This window comes from Psammomys obesus, unplaced genomic scaffold, assembly GCF_907164565.1.
Source record: "Psammomys obesus unplaced genomic scaffold, mPsaObe1.curated_primary_1811, whole genome shotgun sequence".
Classification (NCBI taxonomy): Eukaryota; Metazoa; Chordata; class Mammalia; order Rodentia; family Muridae; genus Psammomys; species Psammomys obesus.
Window position 1 is genome coordinate 17,012,833 of NW_026596073.1, and position 4,753 is coordinate 17,017,585.

At 41.0% G+C, this 4,753-nt stretch overlaps 1 pseudogene; it reads left to right on the plus strand.

Annotated features, from left to right (window-relative positions):
• The first annotated feature begins 2,031 nt into the window (after positions 1-2,031).
• LOC129690457 (cytochrome c-like) lies at positions 2,032-2,344 on the plus strand (annotated as a pseudogene).
• Positions 2,345-4,753: the final 2,409 nt, after the last annotated feature.

The window sequence follows — 4,753 nt, forward strand, 5'->3', positions numbered from 1 at the left end:
TCTATCACTTTATATTAAAACTTTGGGTGAAGGTATTTCCCTGAAAAGTATATATTATTATTTAAAGACAATGTGGTGAATTAAGTATCAGGAAAACCTAATTGCCAGCTCTGGACTTCTTATTTGCAGAAATATTGTTTTTTTCCTCTCTTTCTATTTACATTCTATGCTCCCATTGACTCAACATATCCCTAGGCTTAAACAGTGGGTACCTGTTGTGCAATTTCTTTTCAGCCACATTTATTACACAAATTGTTCTCGTGGCCCATTCTTTATCTGCTAGTTCTGTTTGATACAATGGGGGAAAAAGCATGTTTCTCCTTCTCTATAAATTCTCCTTTACAATCTATCAAACACACAAAGATGTTTGAGGCTGAATAAATGTGTTACTAACAGTAGGGAATGTCTCATGGCTAAAACATTTAGGACTTTGTTTTTGACACTTGTAATTACATTCCCTAATTGCTCAGGGAATTGGTGAGGAAGATGAGTGACAGGTGATGCTCTCAGCAGCTGTCTCGGTGGCTCTTTGTCTCAATTGTGGAGATGGCTTATTTCAGAGAAGACACAGGTCAGTGAGCAGAGGGGACAACAGAAAAGGACTCAAGTGAGGTAGAAGAAAGCCAGAGTTGGTTTCTTCAATCATTTTATGTATGTTAGTGGTCACCTACCTTACTGGGGTCATGGAGATGTAGTTCCTGTCTCCTGGGTGCTTAGGCTGGTGAGGGACAAGGTGTATATTGAAGAGACCTTTGTTTTTCAGGATGTGTGCAATTTTAATATTAGTTAATATTGAATATAGATCTACTGGTCTTTATGATGGCTTTGTGTTTTTGAGACATGGTTTCATGTAGCTCAGACTGGTCCCCGCATTGACAAGATGGCCTTGAACTACTGATCTTCTTGCTTCTGTCCTCTAAGTGCTCTGTTATGCAGTGTTGGGGATCAACCCAGGACTTCGTGTACGCTAGGAGGACACTCTACCAACTGAACAACACCCCAGACACCTCCTCATCCCTTCCCCCTTTTTTTGAGCATTATCTTATTATTACTCAAGGTGGCCTTGAACTCACTCTGTAGCCTGTCCTTGAACTCTTGACCGTTCTGCCTCCATCTTCCAAGTGTAAGGATTATAGGCAGGCATCATGGCACTTTAAAAAAAGACTTCTTGTTGGAGAAGTAGATCCAACAAGAACTGTGCAGTAGACTGCCTGCCTAGCATGAATAAAACCCTGGGCTTTATTCTCAGTGTCACATAGGCCAGCCTGCGAGGCGTATGTACCATTTCAGCACTGAGGAGATAGAGACAAGGCATTGTTATCATCACAGTAAGTTTGAGGCCAGCCTGGACTATGTGGGAGCTTGTGTCAAGAGTTCTAGTTATCCTCCCCTCCTCTTCATGCTTGGCTCACAGAATGTCTTCAATGCTCTTGGATTTCCCAGTGCCAGTCATTATTCTGAAAGACTTAATTCCAAATGCCAGGATTCCCAACTCTGAAATCTAGAAAGATTCAAATTCCTATGACTAAAATTCTGAAAGGTTACAATCATCAGAGTTGAAATCCCCCAAACCACAATTCCTGCCTCCTGGTCCTTGTTACCTTCTCCAAACTATGCTCTCTCAACATTCCTCAGCAGTTATATTCTCACTGGGAAACCTCTTTGCATTCTGAATAAAATTACTTCTAATCCATCAGAACAGAAGACTCTTATTTGTACACTTGGTGGGTAGACCTTCAGGCTTCAGTGACCAGAGCTGTACAGAGAGCCTTTTTAATAATTTTTCTTAGAATTTGTACCGCACAAGAGAATAGGACATTCTGTGTGTAAATTGGGCATTTAGCACTGTTTTGAAAATATATTTATAATTACATATGAAGCAAAATGCATGTAATATGTATGGATTAATTTTTAATTATCTATTTCTTAAGTAAACATTTCACTAAGTTTTCAAAAAAATAAAAGAGAGAAGGATGTCAGTTTTCGGGCTGTAACATTTGTGTTGTAGATCAGCCAGGAGCGAATTAAAAAATGGGTGATGTTGAGAAAGGCAAGAATTTTTTTTTTCAGCCGTGTGCCTAGAGCCACACTGTGGAAAAGGGAGGCAGGCATAGACTATCCATGATTTTTTTGAAGGGAATACAGGTTAGGCCGCTGGATTTTCTTACACAGATGCCAAAGAAAACAAAGATATCTTCACCTGGGTAAAGGATACCCTGATGGAGTATTTAGAGAATCCCCAAAAGTACCCACCCCTGGAACAAAAATGATCTTCTCTGGAATTAAGAAGAAGGGAGAAAGGGCAGACCTAATAGCCTATCTTAAAAAAGCTATGAATGAGTAATTGCACTGCCTTATTTATTACAAAACAAATGTCTCTTGGCTTTTAATGTGTACCATAGTTAAATCCATACAGCAAAATTCAGATCAACAGGGCTTCTGTTGTACAGTCCTGATTTAAGTAAATTTGACTTGTAGTAAAATGTATATGATCTTTTTAAAAAAAATAACAACCAGTTGAACACATACAAGAAAAGGAATACATAAAATATGATAAAATCAGATGATATAATTCACATGAAAAATAAAGTCAGACAAACTCAAATAGAAAATACATAAATAGTTTTGTGAACATTGTACTTCTTCATGACACAAACATTGTTTTAAATTTTTAAAATGCACTCTATCATATTATCTTAGCTTTATGTCCCCCAATTAACGTATTTATATTCCCTTTGTTTTTGTTAACCCATTGAAGCAGCTCTCAGCTAATTACCACACCCAAATGGCCCACAGATGCTGTCTTCTCACAGAGAGAAGAATACAGTTATATTTTGTGATATGGCTATATTATCTTCAACGAGGACAGTTTTATTATATTAAAACTGCCCCCGCTTTATGTAACAAAACAACCTCAAAATTGATAAAACAGCTGCACAAGTAATAAATAACACATAGAAAAGTAGGTCACTTGGCATTAATTCATAGGGAAAATGCTTCAGCAGAGGTCTTAGCGGTGCAATTAGTGTTAGTCATTTCTTTCCTGTTGGAAGGAGTTGTGATTGATTTCCTCCCTGGCTGCTTAGACGCTTGTGTCAGTGAACACTGAAACAGCAAACGAAAGAGGTACTTCAGCAGTTCCGAGAGAGGCAGCCAGGTGAAGGTCTGGGGTTAATGGCAGCTAAGTGTCGGTATCCCCTCACAAGGATGGGCCCATGTGGCATGCACCCCAGTTCCCCACCTAGAGCAGGAGATGTGACACCTCCCCTCCCCCTCCCCTCACCACATCTCCATATAGACAACCAGGAGGTACAGCCTGCCCGTGACACTCCCAAGTCTGTGGCTGGCGTTCGTAAGTCTCAGAACAACTGCTACTGTGAGCTCCATCAGGACCCTTCTCTAGGAAGATGCCTGTGGCCTTGAACAAATGATCCTGGGGATTTGTGATAGAGGTAGGAAAGTATTTTTTCTATGTGGGGGAAACTCTGATGTGTGTGTATATAGGATAGAGGTTGTAAATTCACAGTTCCATGATATATTTTTCTTATGTTAGACATTTTGCTTATTATTCTTCTTCTTCAATACTTAAAAATCAGAAAATCTGTAGGCAGTCGTTTTGTTCTGATGACAGTGTCCTTTGCTTTACAGAAGCTTTTCAGTTTCATGAGGTCCCATTTATTGATTGTTGCTCTTAGAGCCTGTGCTGTTGGTGGTCTGTTCAGGAAGTTGTCTCCTGTGCCAATGATCTCAAGACTCTTCTCCACTTTTTCTTCTAACAGGTTTAGTGTGTCTGGGCACAGGAGTCTTTTCTGAGACTGATACTCCAACCAAGGACCATTCATGGAGATAACCTAGAACCCCTGCACAGATGTAGTCCATGGAAGTTCAGTATCCAAGTGGGTTCCCTAATAATGGGAACAGGGACTGTCTATGACATGAACTGATTGTCCTGTTTGTTGATCACCTCCCCCTGAGGGGGAGCAGCCTTACCAGGCCACAGAGGAAGACAATGCAGCCAGTCCTGATGAGACCTGATAGACTAGGATCAGAAGGAAGGAAAGGAAGACCTCCCCTGTCAGTGGACTTGGGGAGGGACATGGTGGAGAAGGGAAAGGGAATGGGATTTAGAGAGGAGGAGGGAGGAAGCTACAGGGGGATTCAAAGTGAATAAAGTATAATTAATAAAAATTAAAATAAAAAAATCAGAAAATCTCACATAGAGATGGTTCAAGTTTCCTGGATTTTCCTCACAGTCAGGGAATCTGTCAAAGGGCCTGATACTCTCCTGACAACTGACGAACTGAGCAGCAATAGCCTCTGGGCCTGGTACCCGAGACTACTCAGTTCTCCCAATACCTGCAGGAAGAGTCATTACCAAACCCATACTCACAAATCCTCATGGCACCCTTGTGCTGGCCTCCTCCTGCTGCCTTCATTCCTGTCACTTACCTTCATCTTTTGGATCAGTGACTTGCAAAATGGGAACACACTGCAACACTGGAGCTTCTGTAGGCTTCAGCTACAACCAACCAAATTCATTTGTCTAGAGTGGAGTAGTGTGTGTGTGTTCGTGTGTGTGCGCGCACGTGGTGTGTTGTATAGCCCAGAAGATAACCTTACTGTCATCTGCTTTTTGATTTTAAAGGAAGATATTTCACCTGAAGTCGCTGAGTAGGTTAGGCTGGTTAGTCAGTGAGCCCCAGGGACTGACCTATTTCTACTTCCCCAGTGAGAGCCTTAAAGCATTCACCAC